The sequence below is a fragment of the Bubalus bubalis genome, chromosome 9 (genome assembly GCF_019923935.1).
Source record: "Bubalus bubalis isolate 160015118507 breed Murrah chromosome 9, NDDB_SH_1, whole genome shotgun sequence".
NCBI lineage: Eukaryota > Metazoa > Chordata > Mammalia > Artiodactyla > Bovidae > Bubalus > Bubalus bubalis.
The window spans coordinates 16,054,241-16,069,697 of record NC_059165.1 but is presented as its reverse complement, the minus strand read 5'-3'; the positions used below and the strand labels follow the sequence as shown (position 1 = coordinate 16,069,697).

Below are 15,457 nucleotides of genomic sequence, written 5' to 3'. Positions count from 1 at the left end.
GGAAAGATGCGAGTGGCTTAAAACAGAAAAAGAAAGGAACAACTGTCAAAGAGGCTACCATTTTCAAACCCAGAACATCCGATGGCACACATCTCTGGTCCTGGTAAGACGGGAAACAAGAAGTGTTTTTTGTTTGCTTGTTTGTTTTTACTTTTGTGTGCTTCTCCACATATATGTCTTATTTTACACACTTGCACATACAAAGGTTACAAACTTGGGAAGTGTGGCTTACAATCACCAAGGAGGTGAGCCGTGAAGGGAGAAGTTGTAGAAAGAGCACAGGACCTCTAACACTACTCACAATGGAAAACGGAAGTGCATGTTGGAGGTCCCAGAAGGAAAACGCAACTGAAGTGCAGAGAATGTTGGGTGGTGGTTGTTAGTCACTAAGTCGTGTCCAAGTCTTTTGCAACCTCATGGGCTATAGCCTGCCAGGTTGCTCTGTCCACGGGATTTCCCAGGCAAGAATACAGGACTGGGTTGCCATTGTCTTCCCCAGGGGATCTTCCTGACCCAGGGATCAAAGTCACATCTCTTGCTTGGCAAGAAGATTGTTTACCACTGACCCACATGGAAAGTCCCAGAGAATATAGGGAGGAGCCCAAAAATCGGGCCTCCTCTCTGCTGAAAATTACTACCTTTTTTAAAAACAAAATTGTTTGTAAAATATTTTGTATCATACATATACGCTACTAAAAGTTTTATCTGTCTATTGTATCAGAATATTATCAGGAGATAGGATAACTGCTTGCCTGGTATAATTTGAAGAGCTCCCTCTAACCACAAGAATTTAATAACTGCATTCAAAAAAACAAAAAGGGACAATGCATGGCATGTTCTAGTTTAAATTTAATTGAAATTTAACCAAGATACAATTGAACAATGTACTGTAAACATAGATGGTATATTAAGTATCCCTCTTGTATTAACCTTCCACAGTGATTCTTTGTCTTCGCTCTTTCTCAATGAAAAATGCTTGATAAAAGTTACTAAAGAAATGACCAAATTGACATATATCCTTTTATAATTAGAGGACACATCATTAGAATAAAGGTTTAAGTACTATGAAGAGAAATAGCTAAGTCAAACTAAAGTACAAAGACAAGATAAATACAAATATAAAGGTTCTGGAAAGAAAACAGCTCATTTCATTGCATATGAAACACTAGTGCTGAAGACACAGGGAATTGTAAATTTGCTATTGGAAAGCATAATCCAGCATCTTAATAGCAGTCAGCCTATTGTTCAGTCTGTAATTTTCATGGTTGATAAATATAGTCTAAGCCACAAAATACCTATTATTATATTAACTTTTTCTTGAACCAGCAATAAATTCCTAGTTTTTATGAACTCAAGTCAGACAATTTTACTACTCTTGATACACAACCAGTCAATAAAAATGTCAATAACTTAGTCTTCTAAAACATAAACTACTGAAGCATTTCATTCATAATAAACCAACAGAGCTTCAAATAACTCTCTTCCCTGTTGAATTTCTAGAAAATCAATCTTATATTCAAGATCCTAAATTTCCCACGCATCATATTTCTCTATGATCACCTGTAAAGTCAACCAGAAATGATACTACTGACAATGATAATTATAGCAGCAAACATGTATTGAGGGCGTGCTCTGTGCCCAGCTCTGTCCTAAGGGCATTACATGATTTCAACCCTCAAAGCAACTCTATGAGATAATTAGTATAATTATCCAATTTCTAGATGAGACTATGAAGAACAGGGTGATTAAATTACTTGTCTAAGGTCACACAGCTAGTAAGTGAGGGAGCCAGAATTTGAAGCCATATATCTTTATTACAAGTTTAACTGTTAATGAAGTATTTTGTCCTTTCTAATCATCTACAAATGACATCTTTCAGTATCCTCTAATAACTTAACACTGACTCTTCTATATACATTGTGTTGAGTCTTATGGGGCCGTAATAAAACGTAGACATGAATAATATATCAAGATGCTTAAAATAAAATGAGAAAAGACAAAGAAATACTAAAATACTTAGAGTTTAAGACAGTAAAAAATACATTTCAAAAACCACTGCATATATTACTTTCCAAGTTAATTATCAAAAATATGCCATAGAAATTTAGAGGCAGGAGAGAGAATTTCAAGATATGGGCTCTAGTTCTGACACCTCACTCACCAGCCCTGTGATTTAATCAAGTCTGTTAGTTTCTGAGAGAATTGTTATAATAATTTATATAACAATGAACTTTTTTCAAATCATGGATTATAATCTATTAGTGAGTCATGAAATCAATTAAAGGGGTCAAAATCATCAACTTCATAAAAAATGAAATGTAATGAAAAAATATCAGAAGTTGTCTTAGTAAGTTTCTTAGGTTTTAAACCATACGTGTGTATTTGGGTGTGTATATGGAATTTTACAGATGTAAAATATATTTCTTAACATGGACATGGTGATGAAAGTTTGAAAGCCATAGTTATATTCTAAACTAATAGGGGTTTCAGGAGATTGTAGACATTAGAAGTTCTTCTTCCTATAAAGATCTTAAAGGTCAAGAAATAGCTTCCTCTACACTGTGAACTCCAGGAATGGTTACCTTGTCTTCCTAAATAATATTTGTACTCTCAGCACTTATACAGTCCTGACAACAAAGCTGGTTTTCAATACATGATGGAGAGTTCTATGGATAAATGGAAACCGCCAGAGAAATTTAAGGAACGTAAAATTTACCTAAACTTTAAAGAATTGATAATACTTGGATATTTTTTTAAAAGAACACGGGCATCCTTAGAATTCATTCTTTCACTTTTTGACCATGTAGTAGGGATGGAGGGACACAGAACAAAGAGCTTTCTATTCAGAGGAGGGAGAGAATAAATTGAACGGCACTGCTAAGCCATGATGGTCCTCCCAGTGTAGTGATTCCACCTCCAGCCCTGTGATAATGGGAAGATGACAGGTACTGAAGTTTGAGTCTAGAAAAATACACTAAGGACACTGACAAGAGCTGAAGTTAACCCTTTTCTTAGAAAAGATAAAGTCAGAGAGTTCATGCTTCCTATTTTAAACAGGAGTAGAGAGAACAAGGGGCTTCCCTGGTGGCTCAGATGGTAGGTTAGACATTGCCTAAAAAGCAGAAGGTTAGAGAACCAGAAATTTACAACTGAGGTTAATTCCCTTTACTGCAACCTACCTTTAAGGACTGGGTGCTGGAACTACTTAACAATTCTTCCAGAGAGATCAGTGAATCATTACCTTCCCTAAGTAGTCTGTGCAACCCAGTACTGAAGCAGGAAAAAGTTCAGTCATAAACCAAAACAAGGGAAGGTGGTTTATCTGTGGCTCAAGGCACTGATGCCTACTCAGAAGCACTGGGTGTTAAGGTGGGATCAAGATGATAGAGTAGGAAGACCCTGCACTCATCTCTTCCCACAACAAAACCAAAGCTACAACTACATACAGAACAACTGTCTCTGAAAACAAGCTGAAGACTAGAAGAACAGCTCTTCTACAATTAAAGATATAAAGAAAAAAAAACACATCAAGACACATAGGAGGAAAAAAGAAGGAATCTAGTCATGACCCACACTCCCAATGGGTGATCCAAAAGAGGAAAGGGATATCACAAACTCAGAGGTCCTCCCTAAGGAGCAAGAGGTATGGGCCCCACACTGGGCACCTCTCCACTTACCCCCTGCAAGGCAGCAGCTTCTGAAGGGAGAAGCTCTAACTCCAGCAGCCTGCCAAGGTGGCAGCTTTTGACTCACCTCAGGAGAAGCCCTCAGCCATGCTTGCTTCTGTTCCAGTCCTTTCTCCGAAGTCACTGGGCACAGTCTACATAGGGACATTCCTACGTATGGATACAACTTTAAGACCAAGAGAGGTAACTGTTCTAAGTCATAGAGACAAACACAGAAAGTTAAGCAAGATTAGAAGACAGGAACATGTCCTAAATGAAAGAATAAGATGAAGCCCCCGAAAAAGAAAAACAACAAAAAACAAAACAAACCTAATTTAACAGAGATGAGTATTTTACCTGAAAAAGAGTTCAAAGCAACAGTCACAAAAATACTAACTCAGGCAAAGAGAAACACAGTGGGAACTTCAACAAAAAAATAGAAAACATAAAAATAATGAATCAGAGGTAAAGAAAACAATGCACGCGTGCTCAGTCATGTCTGACTCTTTGTAATCCCATGGAACTGTAGCCTGCCAGACTCCTCTGTCCATGGAAGTTTCCAGGCAAAGAAAGTTAGTGTGGGTTGCCATATCCTACTGCAGGGGATCTTCCCAACACAGGGATCGAAACTGTGTCTCCTGCATTGGCAGGACGATTCTTTATCACTGCACCACCTAGGATAATAACTGAAATGAAAAATACACTAGAGGGAATCAATAGCTGATCTGGCAATACAGAAGACTGTATAAACAACCAGGAAGACAGAACAGTGAAAATGACCCAATCAGAACTGCAAAAAGAAAAAACAATTTAAAAAAATATAAGGATATTTTAGGGGACTGTTGGAACAACATCAAGCATACTAAGACTAATGTTATAGTGGTCCCAGAAAGAGAAGATAAATAGAAAAGGATAGAAAAGATATTTGATAAAATAATGGATGAAAACTTCCCTAACTCAGGAAAGAAATATTCAGGTCCAGGAAACAGAGAGTCCCAAACAATAGAACCCAAAGGGATTCACACAAGACATCCCATAATTCAAATGGCCAAAGTTAGAATTCTAAAGGCAACAAAAGAAAAACAAAGATATACAAAGGAACCCCCACAAGGCTATAAACTGAATTTTCAGCAAAAACAATGCAGACCAGAAGGCAGTGGCTTCATATACTTAAAATGCTGAAAGAGAAAATCTACAACTAAAGATACTTTACCTGGCAAGGCTACCTTTCAGAACTGAAGGAGATGTAGCTTCACTATAAGCAAATGAAAAGAGTTCATTACCATTAAACCAGCCTTACAAGAAATGTTAAAGGATCATCTTCAAGAGAAAATAAAAGATCATAAAAAGAAGAAAATGTATAGAGGAAAAAATCTCACTGGTAAAGGCAAATATGCAGTTAAACCTACTTAATTTTTAAGATCAACCACTTAAAAAGCTAGCAAAAAGATTTAAGGACAAAAGTTGTAAAATCAACAAAAGCTACAATATGTAGTTAAGAGATGAACAAAAGATATAAAACACAAAATACAACCATAAAATGTAGCTAGGAATTTTAAAATGTACAGCTGTTATACTGTGTTTGAATTTAACTAATAGTTAAAAAGAAACATATATAGATATATCTATATAAAGAGGGAGATACTTATAGATGAACCTACCTCACGGTAACCACAAACCAAAAACCTACAATAGAAATACAAAAACACAAAGAAAAAGAAACCCAAATATAACACTACAGGAAATCATCAAACCACAAAGGAAGGGACTAAAAGAAGAAAAGAGAACTACAAAAACAATTGGAAACAAGTAACAAAATGGCATTACGTATATACCTATCAATAATCAGAATTCAGAAAACGAAGATCATGGCATCCGGTCCCATCACTTCATGGGAAATAGATGGGGAAAGAGGGGAAACAGGGGAAACAGTGGAAACAGTGTCAGACTTTATTTTTCTGGGCTCCAAAATCACTACAGATGTTGACTGCAGCCATGAAATTAAAAGACACTTACTCCTTGGAAGGAAAGTTATGACCAACCTAGATGGCATATTCAAAAGCAGAGACATTACTTTGCCAACAAAGGTCCGTCTACTCAAGGCTATGGTTTTTCCTGTGGTCGTGTATGGGTGTGACAGTTGGATTGTGAAGAAGGCTGAGCACCGAAGAATTGATGCTTTTGAACTGTGGTGTTGGAGAAGACTCTTGAGCGTCCCTTGGACTGCAAGGAGATCCAACCAGTCCATCCTGAAGGAGATCAGCCCTGGGATTTCTTTGGAAGGAATGATGCTGAGGCTGAAACTCCAGTACTTTGGCCACCTCATGCGAAGAGTTGACTCATTGGAAAAGACTCTGATGCTGGGAGGGATTGGGGGCAAGAGGAGAAGGGGATGCCAGAGGATGAGATAGCTGGATGGCATCACTGACTTGATGGACGTGAGTCTCAGTGATCTCCGGGAGTTGGTGATGGACAGGGAGGCCTGGCGTGCTGCAATTCATGGGGTCGCAAAGAGTGGGACATGACTGAGCGACTGATCTGATCTGATCTGATCAATAATCAACATTAAATGTAAATGGACAGAAAGCCTTTATCAGAAAGAATAGAGTGGCTGAATGGATAAAATAGCAAAGACCCATTTATAGGCTGCCTACAAGAGACTCACTTCAGCTATAAACACATAAAACCTGAAAGTGAAGGGATGGAAAAAAGATTCCATGCAAATTAAAACAAAAAGGCAGGATAGAAATACTTAAATAAGACAAATATACTTCAAGACAAAAACTATAACAAAGACAAGTGAGTGAAGAGAAGTCGCTCAGTCATGTCCGACTCTTTGCGACCCCGTGGACTGTAGCCTACCAGGCTTCTCCGTCCATGGGATTCTCCAGGCAAGAATACTGGAGTGGGTTACCATTTCCTTCTCCAGAGGATCTTCCCAACCCAGGGATCGAACCCGGGTCTCCTGCATTGGAAGCAGACGCTTTAACCTCTGAGCCACCAGGGAAGCCCCATAACAAAGACAAAGCAGAGCATAAAAATAAAAGGGTCAATCCAACAAGAGGATGTAAGATTTGTAAAGTACATGCATCTAACAAAGGGGCATCTAAACATACAAAAGCAAATATTAACAGACATAAAGAGAGAAGTTGACAGTTATTCAATAATAGTAGGGGACTTTAATACCCCACTTACAACAACGGATAGATCATGCAGACAGAAACACAGTAAGGAAACACTGGACTTAAATAACACATTACACTGCATGGGCTTAAGATAGCTATAAAACATTTCATTAAAAACAGTAGACTACACATCTTTTTCAAGTGCATACGGAACATTCACCAGGATAGATCACGCATTAGAGCAAAAAACAAGTCTCAATTAATTTAAGAAGACTGAAATCATACTGATATACTTGTAACAGTGTGAAATTAGAAACCAATTATGGAAAGAAAACTGGAAAAGACAAATATGTGGGGACTAAAAAAAACACTACTAAAAAACAATGGACCATTAAATAAATAAAAAGAGGAAGTAAAAAATACCTTGAATGCAATGAAACTCAAAACATAGCTTTCCAGAATTTATGGGATGAAGAAGCAGCAGTTCTAAGAGGGACTTTTATACAAATACAGGCCTACCTCAAGAAATAAGGAAAATCTCAAATGAACAACCTAACTTTATACAGAAAGGAATTAGAAAGAGAACAAAGCCCAAGTTAATAGAAGGAAGGAATAATAAAGATAAGAGCAGAAATAAATAAAACAGAAGGGGAAAAAAGACAGATGAAACGAAGGTCTGCTTTTCTGAAAAAAATAAAAGTAAAATGGCAAACCTTCAGCCAGACTCATCAAGAAAAATAGAGAAAGGGACCAAATAAATAAAATTAGAAGTGAAAGAGAAGTTACAACTGACATCACAGAAATACAATCATAAAAGAGTATCATGAACAACTGCATGTTAACAAATAGGACAACTTACAAGAAGTAAAGTCTTATAAACAATCTTCTAAGACTGAATCATAAAGAAACAGAAAATCTGAATAAACCCATTACTAGAAATGAAATTGAATCATTAATCAAAAACTCTCAAGAAAAAAAGAGTCCAGGACCAGATGGTATCTAGTTATCTTTAATGATACCAGATGGTATCACAGGGGAATTCTACCAAACATTTTAAAATTTTTATTGGAGTCTACTAAACATTTAAAGAAGAGTTAATACCAAAACTTCTCAAGTGAGTCCAAAAAAATGATGAGGAGGATGTACTTCTAAACTCATTCTGTGAAGTTGCCATTACTCTGATTCAAAACCAGGCAAAAACATCACCATAAAAGAAATTTACAGGCCAATCTCTCCAAGGAACATAGATGCAAAAGTTCTCAACAAAATATTACCAAAATAAATCAAACAATGTATTAAAAAGATCATACATCAAGATCATATGGGATTTATTCCAGGGAGGCAAGGATAATTAAACATCCACAAATAAATTGATGTGATATACCACATTAACAAAATGAAGGATAAAAATTACATGATCATATCAATATATGTTCAAAAAGCTTTTGAAAAAAATCAGCATTCATTCATAATAAAAATTCTTAACAAAATGGGTATGGGGGTACAAACCTCAATATAATAAGGGCCATTTATGAGACACCCAGAACTAACACTATACTCAATAGTGAAAAGCTGAAAGCTTTTGCTCTAAGATCAGCAACAAGACGAAAAGGCCCCCTCTCACTTTTATTCAACCCAGTACTGAAAGTCCTTGCTATAGTAATCAGACAAGAGAGTTAAAAGGCATCCAAATTTGGAAGGGAATAAGTAAAACTATCACTGTTTGTAAATGACATGATATTACATAGAGAAAACCTTAAAGACCCCAGCACAAAACTATTAGGACTAATAAATCTTTATCATAAATATTTATCATTCTTTATCATAAAGAATGAAATACCTAGGAATAAACTTCACTAAAAAGGTGAGAAATAGATGGGGAAACAGTGGAAACAGTGTCAGACTTTATTTTTTTGGGCTCCAAAATCACTGCAGATGGTGACTGCAGCCATGAAATTAAAAGATGCTTACTCCTTGGAAGGAAAGTTATGACCAACCTAGATAGCATATTCAAAAGCAGAGACATTACTTTGCCAACAAAGGTCCGTCTACTCAAGGCTATGGTTTTTCCAGTGGTCATGTATGCATGTAAGAGTTGGACCATAAAGAAAGCTGAGCACTGAAGAATTGATGCTTTTGAACTGTGGTGTTGGAGAAGACTCTTGAGAGTCCCTTGGACTGCAAGGAGATCCAACCAGTCTATTCTGAAGGAGATCAGAATAGGGATTTCTTCCAAAGGAATGATGCTCAGGCTGAAACTCCAGTACTTTGGCCACCTCATGTGAAGAGTTGACTCATTGGAAAAGACTGTGATGCTGGGAGGGATTTGGGGGCAGGAGGAAAAGGGGACGGCAGAGGATGAGATGGCTGGATGGCATCACTGACTCGATGGACATGAGTCTGGGTGAACTCTGGGAGTTGGTGATGGACAGGGAGGCCTGGCGTGCTGCGATTCATGGGGTCACAAAGAGTCGGACACAACTGAGCGACTGAACTGAACTGAACTGAAAAAGGTGAGAGACCTATATTCTAAAAACTGTAAGATCCTGATGAAAAACATTAAAGATAACACAAATAATGGAAAGATATTCTGTGTACACAGATCGGAAGAATTATTACTAAATGTCCATACTACCCAAACCAATTATAGAGTCAATGTAATCCCTGTCAAAACTCTAAAGACGTTTTCCACTGAACTAGAATAATCCTAATCCTGTATGGAAACACAAAAGACACCAAGTAGTCAAAGTAATCTTGAGAAAAAAGAACAAACCTGGAAACACCATGCTCCCTGACATCAGACTATACTACAAAGCAATAGTAATCAAAACACTATGGTATTGGCACCAAAAAAAATAGACACAAAGATCAATGAAACAGAATAGGGAGCCCAGAAACAAACCCATGCATGTATTAATTAATCTATGGCAAAGGAGGTAAGAATATGCATTGGGGAATAACAATTTCTTTAATCATAAATGATGTTGGGAAAACTGGATAACTACAGGTAAAAGAATGAAAATCTTTTTTTCTAACCATACTTTAAAAACTCAAAATGGATTAAAGATTTAAATATAAGACCTGAAACCATAAAACTTGTAGAAAAATACGAGAAGTACACGCTTTGAAATCAGTCTTAGCAATTTTTTTTAAGATTGGTCTTCTCAGGAAAAGTCAACAGAAGCAAAAATAAATAAATGGGTCCACACCAAACCAAAACGGTTTTTCACAGCAAAGGAAGCCATCAACAAAACAAAAAGGCAACCTACTGAATGGGAGAGGATATTTGCAAACAATACATCTGATAAAGGGTTACTATCCAAACTATATAAAGAATTTAATCAACTCAATACCCAAAAAACAATCTGATTTTAAAATGGGCAGAACTGAAGGCACTTTTCTAAAGAAAGCATGCAGACAGCCAGCAGTTTACACAAAAAGATACTCAACATTACTAATCATCAGGGAAATACAAATCAAAATCACAATGAGATATTATCTCACATCTGTCAGAATGACTATCACCAAAAAGACAAGAAATGACAAGTTTTGGTGATGATGTGGAGAAAAGGAAACTCTCATACAATCCAGCAATTCCATTCTTGGGTATTTATCCAAAGAAAATGAAACGCTAATTCAAAAAGTTATATGTACCCAGATGTTTATTTCAGCATTATTTACAATAGCCAAGGAAAGGAAGCAACCCAAGTACCCATCAACAGATGATAAGGTAAAGGTGTTTGTTGTGTGTGTGTGTGTGTGTGTGTGTCCATATACACACAACAGAATATTACTTGGTCATAAAAAAGAATGCAGTCTTGCCATTTGTGACAACATGGATGGACTTAGAGGGTATTATGCTAGTGAAAAAAAGTCAGACAGAGAAGACAAATGCTGTGTTTTCACTTCTATATGGAATCTAGAAAACAAAACCAAATGTAACAAAACCAAAATAGACTCACAGATTTGCAGAACAAGTTTGTGGTTACCAGAGGGGAGGATATGGGGAATGCACAAAATAGGAAAAGAAAAGAGGTTACAAACTACCAGCTATAAAATAATTGGGTCACAGGGATATAATTGTAGGGCACGGCACAATACAGGGCTGGTCCCGGGCCTTCTGCCAGCAGGTTCATTCCTTACCCACCCCTTACTCAGCTCAGGCTTCTGCTGGTTTTGTCAGCTTATGTCCTACTGGGTTCAGCCAATAGAGGGGAAGTGGAGGGAGAAGCTAGAATAGCTCTCCTCTGACTTCTCTGCCTCTCGAGGAGGCTCTAGGAAGAGTTACATGTCTCCTGTGGCTTCACCGTGGCGCCTGCCTCCCTGGGAGACCCCAACCACAAGGCTCAATCACCTCCTCACTTTGTCCTGACTGCTCACTCCTGCCAAACTCTGGCTTGCCTTGTGGTCCCCTGTTCAGCTTCTCAGCTTTGCCATCACCTGTGAAGCCAGTTCCCCCACAGTATGTTCCCTCTGCTTCAAAGACTCAAAGAGTGGTTTGTGCTTTCCTTATTAGACCTTGACTAATATTACTCATCAGAAACAGGACTAAAAAAAGGGAGGTAAAAAAAAAAAAAAACTGTATTACTGTGATTGTAATAAGTTAATTTCTGGACCTAGAGTTTATCATACAAATTGAAGATTAGTCAGACAGAGAAAGATAAATGTCATATCACTTATATGTGGACTGTAAGTAAATGGTACAAATGAACTTATTTACAGACAGAAACATTCACAGACATAGAAAACAATTGGGAGCATGATTCCCAGGTGCATACCACCATATATAAAATAGATAAACAACCAGGATTTGCTATATAGCACAGGGAACTATTTTCAATTCCTTATAACTTACTATAATGGAAAATAATTAAAAAGCATATCAAAATATACATATATATTCATAATTCAATCACTTTGCTGTATACCTGAAACTAACAATACTGTAAATCAACTATACTTCAATTAAAAATAATGTGATTTCTTAATCAAATGAAAAACTAAATAACTTCTTTAAAAATAACTTAATAGCTTCACCCTTCTTTCACTATGCAAATCACTAAAGCCAGGGTGACTCATAGTCTGATACGCATACTACTGTGGGTTTGCAAAATGATTTTAGGAGATACACAGACAATCTCCTTTTCCAAAATTTAATAATTATGAATATATTTTATATGTTTTATAAATATATTTTATGTGTTGAAGCTACAGCTTTGTCATATTACAGCTACTTTATGTGAAAGTTAGGCCATTGATTTGGGAAACAGCTTGAACGCATTACCTAAGGAGGAGTCAAAGATCCTTCAGACAAGTACAAAAAACTAATTGGCCCTTATTCCCTATCCTTAACCATTGCTTAGTCAAAGTTAACTTTACCTGGGAGAGAAAGAAGCTGGGGAGAGAGAAAAAAATCACACTCACAGGAATGTGTGGAATTCACTAATTTAAAAGTCAAAACCCTGGAACTGTTACATTCACTTATTCATTCAATATTTAGTGAATTTCAATTGCAGGCCAGACCCTATCTGACATTCTGGGAAAATACTGAGTACAGATCCACACCCTCGTGAAAGAAAAAGAGAGATGGGTAAGCAAATCATCTTGCTATGACTACACTGTGGTTGTGAACAAGCAACAAAGCAGAGCGTGTACAGGAGAAGGCTGGGATTTGAGCAAGTCAAGAAGACCAGGCCTGGCTTCCCTGAGGATAGCAGGCCAATGAGCAGGCGTTATCTAAATGTCCCCACACAAGAGACAACACGGCAGGGAGGGGCATAAGGAAAAACTAAAGTAGGAGCAACATGGCTCCACAGGAGGAAGCAGAAAAACCACAGTCAAGGCTGTGAAGCAGGGTCCACAACCATGCGGGACACTTTCGCCATATGTACGTGTAGACTTTACATCAGCGCAACCGTCATTTTTTTTTTTTAACTTTAATAACATGGTTCTATTGTTTCATTGGATTTGGTCTGATGTTTACATTCCATTCATAAGATTTTTTTACTTCGGGTTGTGAAAAAGTTTCTTGGATGTATCTAAAGTTTAAAATATCAATGTAGAGACAATTAAATATTGTTCATTGCATCGCTGATGCAATGAACACGAACTTGGGCAAACTCTGGGAGATAGGGAGGGACAGGGAGGCCAGGGGTGCTGCAGTCTGTGGGGTCACAAAGAGTCAGACACAACTGGGCAACTGAACAACAGCATTAAATACTGTACAGCAGGTATGTAGATATGACAGTAACTATGAGTTACTGAAGTTTAAGAAACCCTAACATCAGAAGTAATAACCCTCTTGAATCATTTCAATACTGCTCAGGATGTTTCACAATCTTGCTGTTTGCTGGGAAATTTCCATCATTACATTAACTGTCCTCAAATTCTCCTCAAAACAGATGTTGATAACAGCTTCTGGTTCAATTCCTAGTATATATAATGAGAATTTGTAGGACGTAAGAGCTTAATGATTACTACAAGTACAGTCCAGATCTGTCTCATTTTATTTTTAAAAAATAATTTAATGTTAGGAAAGCACTAGCTCCATTTCCCCCTAATAGCAAGGTATATGATTCATGACCCAGAACTTAGGGGAAAAAGAGAAAAGTATAAAAAACAAAAACCTTACAACACTTTGATAAATGAATGCTGACATTCAGTATCTTTCCTTTTTCTATGAACTTATATTTACAGCTTGTAAACACAATTCATCTCACATATCCAAGATGACACTGTTTTTTAAATTTCAGTTCAGTCACTCAGTCATGACCAACTCTTTGAGACCCCATAGACTGCAGCACGCCAGGCCTCCCTGTCCATCACCAACTCCCAGAGTTTACTCAAACTCATGTCCATTGAGTCAGTGATGCCATCCAACCATCTCATCCTCTGTCATCCCCTTCTCCTCCTGCCTTCAATCTTTCCTAGCATCCAGGTCTCTTCAAATGAGTCAGTTCTTCGCATCAGGTGGCCAAAGTATTGGAGTTTCAACTTCAACATCAGTCCTTCCAGTGAATATTCAGGTCTGATTCCCTTTAGGATGGACTGGTTGGATCTCCTTGCTGTCTAAGAGATTCTCAAGAGTCTTCTCCAACACCACAGTTTTAAATTTCAGATTATATTAAACACTGTTCTATGCCATTAAAAAGTGCTTCCCAATAACAATGAACACACTTAAATGCCCAAATTTTGGTTTCTAATACCATTCTCCAATAAAAGGAACAAGGGGTTCTTGGAGAAATAGCAATTCCTAGCACTATTCCTGGCACTAGGGCAGGAAACATACAAGATAAGCCTAGAGATTCCTATAGTAAAGAAATCAAGAAGTGCTCAAGAAAAACAGACCCAATGACCAGAGCCTGTCAAAGGGTCAAGGGGCCAACTGGAAAGAGCTCTCAGATGCCAAAGCTGAAATGATCTGAGTGAAAAAGCAAGCAGTATTGAGTTATCATGCAAAGTATAATATGAAGATCCATAAATCCATATTAATATGGATTTATGACTGAATAAATAATGGGGAGACTAGACAAATCTGCACTGAATTTCTGATAGTTTATATAAGTATTCCACCCTCAAAGAAATGGAGCATAACTTTCCTTTCCTTCAGTATAAGTGGTACATAGTTAGCTTCTGCTAAAGAGCCCAGCATGAAAAGGCACAGGGAGGCTGGGGAGTGTGGAGAACTTGACAGAGGAGAAAGAAGCCTGCCAAACACCACCTCAGCCCAGTGACCGAGGTCCACAGAAACTGTGACCAGTCACGCCGACAGAATATACCCTTGCCAAGATGAGGAGAGTATTAGACAAATCCCAACAGAGCAACATTTTGTAAAATACTGACCAGTACACCTCAAGTTTGTCAAAGTCATCAAAAATAGGGAAAATCTGCAAAGCCGTCACAGCCAACAGCAGCTTAACAAGACAGGACTAAGTAGCGTGATGTCCTAGATGGGATCCTGTAACCAAAACAATGACCTTAGGTAAAAACTAAGGAGATCGGAATGAAGTATGGACTTTAAACAAAAACATATTTTTGTCAGTTCATGAACGGTAACAAATCTACCACAGTAATGTCAGATGTTAATAATAGGGGAAGGTGGATGCTGAGTATATGGGAACTCTCTGTACTACTTTTGCAACTTTTCTATAAATCTCTAACTGTTCTAAAAAAAAAGTTGATTTTTAATGCATACCAAAAAAATGTTTTGAAAACCCTTTAAATGACTCCATAATGCTCCAATGAGTTTACTGTTCAAGCATTTCCCTATTGTTGAAAATCTGAACCACTGCTAATTGTTCCCTGTTAAAAGGAACAGAGTGATGGACAATTCTATGTACGTATTTGATTAATTCTTTTTATTATGTCCTAACAGTAGATTCCTGGAAGTTCAATCTACTTTTTTAAAAGTCAACACAGTGGCTTTAACCACAACAATCGTTAAAAGCATCAGAAGTCACATTAAACTGCAACTTTTCTGAAGTTCCATTCCTCTAAACAGTAAGGAAAACATCCAGAATTTGCATTCAACTCTCAGCCTTATTCACTGATTCATATATTCATTCAATAAACATCTGAATACATGGTTCAGTGGTAAAGAATTCACCTGCAATACAGGAGACAAAGGTTTGATCCCTGGGTCAGGAAGATCCCCTGGTCAGAGAAGCC

General features: G+C 37.4%; 1 protein-coding gene and 1 non-coding gene across 13 annotated transcripts in view; both read right to left on the bottom strand.

Moving 5' to 3' along the window:
• The window catches only part of MCTP1 (multiple C2 and transmembrane domain containing 1), a 563,412-nt gene that overhangs the window by 522,554 nt on the left and 25,401 nt on the right, over positions 1 to 15,457 (bottom strand). The gene's annotated exons all lie outside the window — the stretch shown is intronic.
• On the bottom strand, positions 6,601 to 6,672 carry TRNAW-CCA. The gene has a single exon. It is a non-coding gene; the product is annotated as a tRNA-Trp (tRNA).